Here is a 13,826-nt window from a genome sequence, read left to right on the forward strand (position 1 = left end):
GCTGACTGTTTCCCCAACTTGGGTCAGTATGTGGCAGGATTAGCCAGGAGACTTTTTCTAAAGGAGGGGTCACTTCCAACTTTGTGCAGAATATCTGCAGACGAGGGACATGTAAGTATACGAATAATTAGCTGTGTGTTTCTTTTGTAGATTAGCGCAAACTTTTGCATGTTGTACCGTGTTTTGCCATATAGCACAAGCTAAGGCTAACCGCTGTAGTATAATTTTCTGACCGATAGCTATGTGATGAAATTGATGCACTGTCATAGTGAGAGTATGACATAACCGAAACATATATTGAGCACTGTGTGAAAACTTAAAGAGCACATTAAGATCACAAGCTAATGACTCATAATCACACTGAAAAAAGTGAAACTACTGTGTCACTCCTTTGTAGTGTATTTTTAAATTGGTCTAATGAAAAATTATGGTTTCATGTTTAAACCTGATGTTTTCATTTTGCTTCAAAGCTAATGAAACTCCATGCTGACAAAATTAAAAGAAACTCTTCTACTTAAGTGGTATTTTCACTTCAAACCAGAGGTTTTCCTGTCATGTGACCTTATGATGTCATGTCAGACCGCTCTTTTTGATGTTGAAGTCCGCCATTATTATTTCCTCGCATCAAGTGTGGACCTTCTGTCATTCGCAGACAAGGTGAGAATTCAAAATTGTGCTGTTTTAGTGCAACATGGGCTTTCCATGCACATTTATCATCAGTGGCAGAATGGAAAACTGACATTATCTTAAAGACTGGCTTTGAATTTTGTGTGCTACGCTAGCACTAGCTAAACCAGGTCGTTTGCAGAAACATTAGCAACAACTATGCGTTTGTTGCTTCTGTTTAAAAAGTGCAAAGTTAATGTTGTCGCTAATGTTATTGTGCAGTCGCATTATGAAAGAATAAGTGTGAGATATTGTGATAAGGCTTGAATACGGTAAACTAGAAACTGGAGTGGGTCTGCCCAGCCATGTTTTTTTTCAGGTGGGCTGTAGGCAGGTCCCCGCCACACACACACACACACACACACACAAGCATATAGCGCTGTCTCTGCTGGAGAGTGAGGCGAAGACGGTGAAACTCCACGATGGTTAAGGGGAATGTTGAGTAATTGTGAAACATTTGCGACGGACAGTGAATACATGTTGTCGGTGTGAACGCAGGTACCTGCAGGAGGGGGAGCGGAGAAATGGCGGGGGAGACAGAGAAAGAGTGTGATAATGTGAGGGAGTTTATTGTGAGATTAGTGTTATGATTCAGTTTTAGGCACTTCTTAATTATTGCCGTCATTGGTTCAGTATTGGGGCAGACCAAGAATAGAAGTCTACCCGTTAATACATTTAACGCCAGATGTCCTTTTTTGTTTCCTCTCTGTCAACGCTCATGTTTTCACTGTTCTGTTGTAAACAAACACACATGGCTATGGTACTGCAACCGTATTTCACAGCTGTAAGATGATTGGCTGTTTGCCTGTCACTCGGAGCATCCAGGGATATGATAGGCTGTAGAATGAACCACGGAGGTAGCACACATGGGTCTCTGTTAGATGATTGGTTGTGTGTCATGCCATTGTCAAAGGATATGATGGGCAGTGTATGAGCAGGGCATATTTGAAGCCATATTTTTTCCAAAATAAAATAGCCTGCAGAGTAAACGTAAATAAACTGCAGACATTTAATGTTTTAGTCATTCAGTGTGACCCAGAATCAAAGGATCCACAGAAGAGCAAGAGTTTATATTCCATTCTCTCATCTGTCAGTATAATCCAGCATAGTACATTACCAGAATGCCTAAGGTCTAATAAATTGGAGTCTGTAGTGACAATCATGGACAATGCTAACGGTCCCAACAGAAAGCTAAATGTGAAATCTTTCATTTCTGTTTACAGGTTTGCTCCTGAAAAGGTTGCAGTTGGTAAGTCTCTAAATGAACAACTGTGGAAATTATTTTAATGGATGTTTAAGTAACATTAGTGTCACTGACATTTTTTTATTTGTTATATTTCACTAATTGCAAACAGAAATAACTTCAATTTCATCAGACCATAACAATAAAAAAAGAAAATAATTTCATACAGTTTTAATAAATGTACGGAAGCCCTGAAAGGCAAGGTGGAAAAAAAAAAATAAAACGGGCAATGTTTAAGTTTATCTCGTAAAAAAAATCTGAAACGAGAGGTTTAACCTTCTCAGTTACTTTAACTACAAATATCTGCTGTAAACCACAATGGGACTGAGAGATTTCTCCATAAAATATTTATATCACATAATTTTATATAGAATTATGAATGAAAGCTCCATGTGACAACACGTAGCTGTTCCGCCACTGACAGTATGCCATGTCATCCAGACTGACCTGCCATGCAAAAGTGAGCCGCAAGCGGCTCAAACATATTTGTAATCATTTTTATCAGGTGTTTGTCTTTTTCAATCGATGCTTTAAAGTAGTGGGCTAATGCACGTCATGTAGCCTACTGACTCTTGCGACAACAGATTTTAGATTCAGATCGTGGTCGATTTGTTGTTTTTTTTTGTTGTTTGTTTTTTTTACTGTGGTAACTAAGTGGCGTGCTCTGATTGAGTGGAGATGCAATCTATATCTATCTATCTATCTATCTATCTGAGAATGTCTTTTTATTTGCGTTATGTCGGTTTGTGTAATTTATGGTACCACTCAATTGGAGCGCTCCACTTAGTTACCACAGTACAAAAAACAAACAACAACAACAAAAAAAAACAAATCGACCACGATCTGAATCTAAAATCTGTTGTCGCAAGAGTCAGTAGGCTACATGACGTGCATTAGCCCACTACTTTAAAGCATCGATTGAAAAAGACAAACACCTGATAAAAATGATTACAAATATGTTTGAGCCGCTTGCGGCTCACTTTTGCATGGCAGGTCAGTCTGGATGACGTGGCATACTGTCAGTGGCGGAAAAGCTACGTGTTGTCACATGGAGCTTTCATTCATAATTCTATATAAAATTATGTGATAGAAATATTTTATGGAGAAATCTCTCAGTCCCATTGTGGTTTACAGCAGATATTTGTAGTTAAAGTAACTGAGAAGGTAAAACCTTTCGTTTCAGATTTTTTTTTCTTCCAAAATAGCTTGGCCAGTGCCCCTGAAAGGAAAAGTGAAAAAAAATAATAATTGCGAGTTATCTCGTACGTACGAGATACTATCTCGTACGTACGAGATAAACTTAAACATTGGCCATTTTATTTTTTTTTTCCACCTTGCCTTTCAGGGCTTCCGTAAAAATGTCAAAAATGGAAGTAAAATATTTAAGTTAAAAGAGTGATTGCAGTTATTGTGCCAAGAAATAAATCATAGGTTTTTTGTTTGTTTGTTTTTTGTTTTCTGTGTCTCATACATTATGGCCACTTACTCCAGTTTTTGAATTATTCCAGTATCTGCAGATTTTCAGGATGGTGTGATCAATTCATAAGATTTACATTTCAAAACAACTTTTAAAATACTCTGAATCAATATAATGAAATGATTAACTCCTAGCTTTCAGGGGTGTTGCTTTCCTGCTGAAGAAGTAACTTGATAACAAACAGCTGTTTCATTAGATTATATGCAAATGAACCGTCTACCATGTGGCATTTTGTCAATTGCATTAAGTGGTAAATGGGTAAGGTGGTTCTTGTTTTTCTTTTCTAGTCTTTCAATGAATGTGGAGATGCAAAGACTGTGGTGCCTTTGTCTCATAAAGATCTGAGCTTCTTAAACATTACAAGCTTGAGCACAGACATTATGGATACCACCATTCCTATCCATGCATCCTTTTAAACTGCCCATGTACCTGCAAAATTTGGAAGGCACTTTTGACCCACTTGTCAAGATCTCATCAGCTATCCTCACAAACTGACCTGACCACATTTAAATGTCTCTTATGCCACATCAATGAACGTTCAACTTTAACAGACTAATTTCACCATATAGCTCAACATCTGAAAAACAGTGAAACAGCTGATTGTGTGTTTGAAGGTGTTCGTACAGAAGGGTATCTATGGTTCATTTAGAACTCACAGAAGCAGAAATCATAAGAATTACACAGTAATTCACACAGTGACTTAAAGCCTGAAAATACTTGTAACACAGGGGTCAATCTGAGATCTTTCGGTTGAAAGTCATGACAGTGTCCAGACTGATATTGAGCCCTCAGATGTAAATGGAGAGGACCTGGATGATTCAAGTTTTGATTTAAATGATTTGGCACATAATGCAGGGCTCAAAGTTGCTTCACACTTACTGAAGCTTGAACATATCTATCTTGTTTCCAGTGTTGTTGGGGTGCAAGAATTGACTGATCCCTACCCTCTGGCTCACTACATGGTTAGTGAACAGCGCATCATCTCTCTGAAGAGATACACACATGCATAAGGTTGTATATGAATGGGTATAGGTTTGGAAATGTAGATTTTTTTAAAATTAGCTTTTGTTTTATCAGTCTATTTAATTGTCAGAAAAATACATACAATTTGCCAAGAATGTCTCATTCTTTTCACCAGAATTGTGAATTAGATCTATGTTGTGGCCAATTATGTACTACAACTATACTATTATTTTTTTCTTCTTGTTTTTACTAGATACTTTTGGGTGGACTGACATGATGGAGAGAAGGCCACCTAAGCTGAGGGTTATCTTGAATCCTGACACCAGGGGCCTCATTTATAAAACATTGCGTAGAATCCATACTAAAAGTGTGCGTACGCCCAAAAGCTGAAAATGGCGTACGCCAAAAAATATTCGGATTTATAAAACCGTGCATACTCACACCTGCACGCAATTTTCCCTTTATAAATCACGCTCCACCTGGAAGATTGCGCAGGTGGATTCACCTCACATCCCGCCCCCGACACACCCACATTTTACCATGGTCAATGCAAAGTACCTCATGAATGGCTTTGCATATAAATATGCCTGCTGATCAATGGCATTTTATGTTCGATCATGGCAGAGAAAAGAAAAAGAAATTTTACGGAGACTGAAATCGAGGTGCTTGTGGGTGAGGTGGAGGCCAGAAAGGACATTTTGTTTGGTGGTCACAGTAGTGGCGTCACGAATACAATAAAAAAAAAAAAAAAAAGAGTGGCGGCACGTCGTCACTGCAGTGAATAGTTCCAGTGCCACAGAGCGATCTATGGCAGAAATTACAGATCCCTACACTACTGTGCGTCAGGATGAATGAGTCATGTGTTGACCCAGGCCACCGTGCCACTACATTCGTCAAGATCATGTCCGAGGTACAAATAATTTGTACATTGAGTGAATGCACATTTTCTCGATTCACATAAGCAAATTCATTTTCACTCTGAGCCCTTATAGCAATGTGAGTGCAGTCAATTGCGTCGATTATATTTGGGGAAACCAGACATTGCTGCAAATTGCCTTTTAATGTTGGCCTGTTCACCCACAGTGTAAGGAAACCTGATGTATCGACTGGTCATTTTTATAATGCCATCCAAAACGGCTGGCATTATGGCGCTGAGGGATGGCTGCGATATCCCAGACCTAAGGACATAATTTAACTGAATTATATCATACCCAAAAGGGGCTTTAGACAGACAATGTAACATTATATAATATTAATCATATCAAACACTTACCTGTCGGCTAATTCCCACTGAAAGGAGCCAGTCGCCAGAAACCCCAGAGTGGTCAGCACCTGGATATGCACCGGGATGGCGCGGTTCCGGCGGGTGGGTCTATCTAACACTGGGCCCAGTTCAGCACATAGATCCAAGAGCACCGCTCTAGGGAATCTAAATCGGCTTATTAGCCAGTCATCATCATGGGCCAGGGAATCTCTGTGGTCCCTAAAACTTCTCTCCATCCTGATCCTACCATTTGCGTGATCTTCCAGCAGTGCCAGCGCATCCATTGTGCAGCATTACGCACGAGTGTCACCGCACTATTTATATGCTTACTCAGCAAATTGAATGATTGTTACACACCTTGTCAGAATTACTACTAATCCATCAGTGCCATCCACCGCACTGCATCATTTGAAGATGGAAGTATGATATATGAACATTGTGCATACAGTAGTAGGCCTAACGGCTCATTAAAGGAACACATCTATAACACTGCAGACTTGGGTGTTTATGATTACGCGGGTCTATAAGTCTGATATGTGATGACATTAAATGTATGAGATCAATCTGGCTTCAATTCACCACCTCACCATCTGCACCGCCAGTTTCCCCGTCTCCAAAATCTTCGTACGCAAGCATCAAAGTTGGCGTACCGGTGCGCACATTCTCACGCTAAGTTTATTTTTATAAATCACAACCTTTGCGTAGGAAGTTGCGTACGCAACTTTCAAGCCCCGTTTTGTGCGTAAGCAAGTTTTATAAATGAGGCAACTACTGTACTCAGCTGAAGGGCATTGGATGTGCTGAATTACTTGCAAATTCGCTGAAATCCAAAGCTTGAGAGGATGCATTGCCTGCAAAAAAAAAAAAATCAAGAGACCTAGGAGAGGAGAAGCCAACCACATACCTGACATTGCAACTGGAGAGACCTCAGATAATTTGGAAGATGTCACTTTTTACTGAAGTGAGGAAGTGAAACAATCGTGCAGTGATAAAGAACAAAATGGACAAGACCTTTTCACTATGAAGACAGGAAATTGTGGCAAAGGAATCAGGAGTGGAAGAGGTGAAAGAGAGATGGCCTGCATTGTTCACAGTGGATGAGGTAATTGATTTTTTCAATCAATACCAATAAGTCAGTGGTGGCCTGTGAATTAAATATATATTAATATCCCCTATTAAATGAAACCTGTGAAAAAAATTAGCCAAAGCAGTCACAAAAATGTCACTAAAAGATCTTACACAACAGAGTTTTAATGCAATATGTAATGTAATAACTTACATATGTGATATTTTGTTTTATAAAGATCAACGCTGAATTTATGAGGATTACTACTGTTCCACTTCAATCACGATTCCTGGCTTCCTTGAACAAGCACCACAGCAAGCTGATCGAGATCATCAGGAACAAGGGAGGAGCTGTCAGAGAAGACCCGGGATGTGCTGAAAGTTCTTGATCAGGTATGTACTTAATACTGCAAAACCTGCCTTACATCACATAAATAGTAACATTGTAAATAGAAGCAATACTGTTCATGTGTTATATTGTCATCACATTTGATTGTGGAGTTAGATTACATGTTGGAAGAAGTACAATGTGTATCTTCTGAGATTGACAGGCATTTTTGACTGGTTTGCTTAAACCATTTGTTTGATTACTGTACAATTACTGTAAGTCTAAGTTCCCATTGATGCATTTTCATGTTTGCATCTTCAGTCAAGTTGCACAGTTCAACAGCATGATTTTGCATTTTTTATGTTTGCACTCTTACCTAGAGCCTTGATGTGAGCCTAAGGAGAAAGTGTATATTGAAGTGCCTCATCCTGTACCTTGGGGAAGATGTACAAAAACTCATCAGGGAGCTTCTGGTAAGACATTTTGCAGTTAATAACTTTAGCTATAGACAATGCTAACTGAAATATGTGTGTGACTATAATATTTATTTTTCTTTCTGTCACAGCAGTTGTTATAACCTTTTTTGAGGATAGCTGTTGCTAGCTGCTAGGTGCTAGATTCAATAATTATCACATTATTCAACATTATGATCCTGATAACATAATCATAGAACAGACATATACACAGTTCTCATATGTGCAAATACAGCAATAGTAACCAGGTTAACAACCCAATATCAACAAATATTAGTCAAAAAGGTTAGTTATATGGTCCAAAAGCACCATCCGCTGGTCAAACACAGCAAACAAGTGCTCTCAAAGTGCGCATCTGCTGCCCACGGAGCAATTAACACCTGAGTTACTGACCATCCATCCTTACCAAACACACAAGCCACTCATCATCATAATCTCATAATCATAAAACTATGCAATGATAACAAATATCTGTTATCCAGCACTGATGAAATACAAGTACGGAATTTAAAGCTGCAGTAGGTAACTTATATAAAAGTGATTTTTTTGTCATAGTTGCTAAAACTGTCCCTCTGCCCAGACAGCAGTACATGGAACATGTAATCTGAAAAAAAAAAAATGGCTCCATTAGTCCCACCTACTGCTCCTACTGCGATTTGCAAGAATCCACCGCGCCTGACACAAAACAACCAATCAAGGAACGTCTGAGGGAGTGTCTGACATCTTTCAATCACTACTTACACAAGCTGCGAACTGTGCCTCCCTCCGCTCATGCTGCCGGCTGCCGCTCAGTCAAACAGCTCTGTGAGCGGCATGAGGAGGCTAGTGAAAGCTATGGCGGAGCAACAGCCACCCACAAAGGAGAAACTTCCCATACCGCCACTGCCAACAACAGCATATACGGCTAAGACAACAAATAACCATAAAGCTAATATGGTGACTGTTACAGTAACACTCTGCAGCGTGTACAGTATGTTAGCGACTGTGATGTAGTGACTGGGCAGCGTTAGCTTGTTTCCGATGCTAAGGCTAACGTTACTAGTTGTCACGGCAGCCACGCAGACACCGCAGGGAGGAGGGGCTTGGAGGCAGGGCATGAGTGCAGCGGAGAGGGAGGGGGAGTGACGTGGAACTTGTGTTGGTTCAGATTTTTCAAGTCTGCTCTCTTCTCGATCTTACCTACTGCAGCTTTAATGAGATGCGACACAATAAACACGATGTAAGTACAACAGAAATGGTACTTACTTTTCTTTATTCACTTGACACTCAGAATATCACAAGAGCACCCTCCCAGAGGAAAATGACTAAAACCACAGGCAGAAACTATGAGTAACTGTCCACTACAAGTTTACTACAGCTGAGAGAAGTCTTTCAATCTTCTGCTGTATGATTACGTCACTTCCTGCTACACAATGGCAGTATTTGTCATCAGAGAGGAGGAGGATCCATTAAAGCCACCATGTGACATAAGCCTCATTATTGAAGGTGTGGAGATGCTTAATGAACTGCCATCAATTGCACATGGATGTGCCCTCTTATTTGGCCTCATCTATGCTCTAAACTTGAGTTATCCAGGTGAGCTCAAACACACTTTAGATGCACTGCAGAAAATATTCATGGAGATAGAGCCAAAGAAAATGACACGCAGAGGGTGCAGTCTGAGTGTCAAGCTCTAAATATGGGGTTGTTCAACGAAAGACATTTGGATACAGCATGTGGTTCTGTTTTAATCACTTGTGTTCAAATTAGGGTTGAGCCAGATACTCGGTTTCAGACGAGTATCCGGTACGGATAAAGCATTTTTGACGAGTAAGAGCATGATACGAGTAAAACTCGTCAACATCCATGCTCATGCTGAAGGAAAATCCTCATTGGGTAACTGACTGTCTTCACGCTCTGATCTGTTCTCACGACTTGTTTCGTAACATTTGTGCATTTGACAAGACAGAGCTGAAAACGGCTCATGTCGCGTCGGTCACTGCCTCCACTCCGGTCGGGTTTTTTTTTTTTTACCGTCTGCTTGCTCTTAGTTTGGCTGGTGATATAAAGTCAGTTGGAAAACTTTGCTCGTACTGAACGCGGTGCTTTTGAGAAGAATACAATGAACAAGGCTGACATATTATTTCCCTGTTTGCCATCACTGGATGTTTGCATGAATCACCAAGTTCACACAGATCATTAAAAAATAAACAGTCTTACAGACCACTTACACACATACACACATATAGCTGAACACACAAAGTAGCCTATACTAATGTTTTCAATGTATATCAATTTCAGACTTAAAATAATGTACTGATTTAAGCCCCACCCATTTCTGATTTCAGATTTACTACCATGCCCACTTCCGGTTTAGGCCCTGCCCGCTCCGAGTACAGATACAGATACAGATAATTTAGATGATTGAACAGATACAGATACAGATACAGGTAGTGGTGTACTCGCTCATCCCTAGTTCAAATACATTCCAGCATAATGTTAGGGGTCATTATAAATGAGAGCAAAAACAGCTTTGATTTAAAATGGGCTTTAATTTCTGATATTCTCGGTTAACGGAATTCTTTCTGTTGTACAAATATTAGCGCTAATATTAACACTGAAAATGTGACTGATGCTAAATTCAGAATGATCAGCAAGAGCGCTCGTAATGGTTCCTTTTTTTCTTGAACTGCCATTGTTCATAATTGCATCCATAGCAACTGTGTTTATCCCTGGTTTATTTTTTTTGGCTTCCTTGCATTTATAATGGTTCAAAATAATGATATTCATACATTCTGATCATTTTGTCAAAAGATAGTATAACACTATTAGAAACTCTTTTTTATACTTAATGGCTGTTCCCTTGCAACTCGAGCTTTAGAGAAGAGTACAACCAGTTATATGTGTTAAGATGTGCATGTAAATTGATGTGTTTTGTAAGGTTTAAAAAATAACATGATGAAAAGACCACAGCTTATTTTATTTTACAAGTATTTTTTCAAGTGTTTTTGTGTAAAAGACATACTTTACTGGCTGCTGATTGCAACTTTTATTAATTTGATGGGGGGTTTTTTTATTTTAAAGATGATGTCTATTACAGAGTCATCAAAAATAAATGGTTTTTGAAGAGAATTTTACTGTTTTAAGTTTTATCTTAAGTGAATCAGTTCAGTGAATTCTAGTCTTATATTATAGGGAATGAAATTTTGTATGTGGTGATATCTCAGTTTTTAAAAAGGAAAAAAATATATTATAAAATATTATAAAACTTACCTAACGTTATATAAGTAATACTTTGGCTTGTGACTAAAGAGAATATATTGATTATGGTATAATTAAAAATTACTTTGTACTGAATCAGAAATTCAAGTTGAGAAAAGTTTAAAAAAAAATGTGTCTAACAGAATTACAGCAGTTTACGGAAGCTCTGAAAGGCAAGGTGGAAAAAAAAAAACAAAACGGCCAATGTTTAAGTTTATCTCATACGTACGAAATACTATCTCGTACGTACGAGATAACTCGCAATTATTATTATTTTTTCACTTTTCCTTTCAGGGGCACTGGCCAAGCTATTTTGGAAGAAAAAAAAAATCTGAAACGAAAGGTTTTACCTTCTCAGTTACTTTAACTACAAATATCTGCTGTAAACCACAATGGGACTGAGAGATTTCTCCATAAAATATTTATATCACATAATTTTATATAGAATTATGAATGAAAGCTCCATGTGACAACACGTAGCTGTTCCGCCACTGACAGTATGCCATGTCATCCAGACTGACCTGCCATGCAAAAGTGAGCCGCAAACATATTTGTAATCATTTTTATCAGGTGTTTGTCTTTTTCAATCGATGCTTTAAAGTAGTGGGCTAATGCACGTCATGTAGCCTACTGACTCTTGCGACAACAGATTTTAGATTCAGATCGTGGTCGATTCGGTTTTTTTTTTGTTGTTGTTGTTGTTTGTTTTTTTTACTGTGGTAACTAAGTGGCGTGCTCTGATTGAGTGGAGATGCAATCTATATCTATCTATCTATCTGAGAATGTCTTTTTATTTGCGTTATGTCAGTTTGTGTAATTTATGGTACCACTCAATAGGCTCTGTGCGCAAGCCTTGTGACGTACTTCCGATTCCGCCTGAAATCGGCAAACCAGTTTCCGGTTTACTTCCCTCTCCAGTCAAAACAGCGCTAAAATAAATACAAGGAATGAAAAATGAATCAACATCCACGAAAGAAGACGAAGTATAATGTGAGAGGGACTTAAGTTCCAGAAGACGGTGAGTGGCTCTAATGAGCACTGTTGTGTGCCACTTTGTGCCGGCTCAAGTCGCTATAACAGCGAGCTTAGCTTCCACTGCTTCCCGAAGGACACCGAACTTCGTGCACAGTGGCTGCAGAAAATATGCAGGACGGGATTTTCGGTAACTCAGCATACGAAGGTATGCAGCCGACATTTCGAAAATGCCCAAATTCGAAATACCCCCAAAGGTAGACGGGTTTTAGCAGCAAACGCAGTGCCAACACTGTTTGAATGGAACACTTACACAGCAACCAAGACAAGAACCGGTGTTTGGGATCACCGCCCTCGACTGACATCAAGCCCAGAAACATCACCTGTGCCCTGATCTTTGTCTGACACTGAAATGGACATAAAGTCAACACAGTTAGCACAACAAGTAACAGTAAAGAACATACGAAGCAAACACAAAACTAAAAAAATTAGCACGTTGCTAACGTCAGCTAGTCAGCTAACGTCACCAATAAATCACTTATCCTCGTACTGGTGAACGTAACTAGAGATGTAGAGACAAAACCCTTTTTCCCGTTTGCTCTTCGGAGCAGGGGAGTGGGCATCCACGATACGATGAACATCGTTGATAGATATCTTTGACAGATTATGCAGGCATCTTGTAAAGTTCATTGTGATGACTAGCTGACGTTAGCAACGTACTTTTGCATGGCAGGTCAGTCTGGATGACGTGGCATACTGTCAGTGGCGGAACAACTACGTGTTGTCACATGGAGCTTTCATTCATAATTCTATATAAAATTATGTGATATAAATATTTTATGGAGAAATCTCTCAGTCCTATTGTGGTTTACAGCAGATATTTGTAGTTAAAGTAACTGAGAAGGTTAAACCTCTCGTTTCAGATTTTTTTTTTTCCTCCAAAATAACTGAGCCAGTGGCCCTGAGAGGCAAGGTGAAAAAAAATAATAATTGCGAGTTATCTCGTACGTATGAGATACTAACTCATACGTACGAGATACTAACTCATACGTACGAGATAAACTTAAACATTGGCCGTTTTATTTTTTTTTTCCACCTTGCCTTTCAGAGCTTCCGTAGCAGTTAGTTTATTCCAAGATAAAATTTACAATGAGATGTAATAGGCATAGAAGACGGTTGAGAAATAATGGTGTAATTTGTGAGGAAACTGATAAAAAGAAAAAGAGTGTGCCCTGAGGCTGTCCTTTTGCTGAGTCAGCATTAAGATAAGGAAAAAAGGAAAAACGTGGTTGGACAGCTGCCAAAAGATTACCTAATGGTGTATTAAATCATAACTATTGGACAATACTTAAAGGCGTGGTAAAAAAAAAAAAAAAAAAAAAAAAACTGAATAAAAGACAGCACCCAAATCATCTCAAACCAGTACTCTTCTACCTGTGTATTCCTGGACAGTTGCTCCTTTAATCGCCTGGCATTAAAGTCTTTGCTTCTAAACCTCTGACTCCTGTTGATTTTTACTGAACACAAGAAGATTTTTCTGAACAATTGAACACAGCTGAAACTTGGATTTTTGGTCCATGTGGCTTGGAACTTCGGTTTCAATACACCACACCGCTAGCTTCTAGTTAGCAATCAGCATGGTCTCCATATGCAAACCTAGTGAACCAGTCGGTAAGCAACACATACACAGACGCTCCGCACGGTCTAAGCTTCGGGAATTTGAGAAAATAATGCATTTGGAAATATTTTCTAAACTGGAGTATGTTAGAAAAGCCCATGGCAAAACGAGTGTATGGTTGAGACTGCTACGTCACAGCACAACTTACACTCTAAGCCAACCATTCTGTGCAATGAGTTTTTCTCTTGGAGTTTATTTCTGAGTGATTTTTATGCTGTATGTAGCTGTTGACATAGCTATACATGCAAGACAAAGTTGATGTCACTTCTCTCTTTTTATATAGGCCTGTGTATCATTACAGTTACCTGCTGTTGATCCAGTGTAGCAGTGAGCTGTTGCAGCCTTTAGTGCGTTAATTTATACAGTAACAGTGCTGTCATGTTTTACTCCTAAGTATGCCCTGTTATCGTAACAATATACTTTTGACACAGCTGTCCAGGCTACTGTGCCCTGCAAG

This window comes from Chaetodon auriga, chromosome 22 (genome assembly GCF_051107435.1).
Source record: "Chaetodon auriga isolate fChaAug3 chromosome 22, fChaAug3.hap1, whole genome shotgun sequence".
NCBI classification, from domain to species: domain Eukaryota; kingdom Metazoa; phylum Chordata; class Actinopteri; order Chaetodontiformes; family Chaetodontidae; genus Chaetodon; species Chaetodon auriga.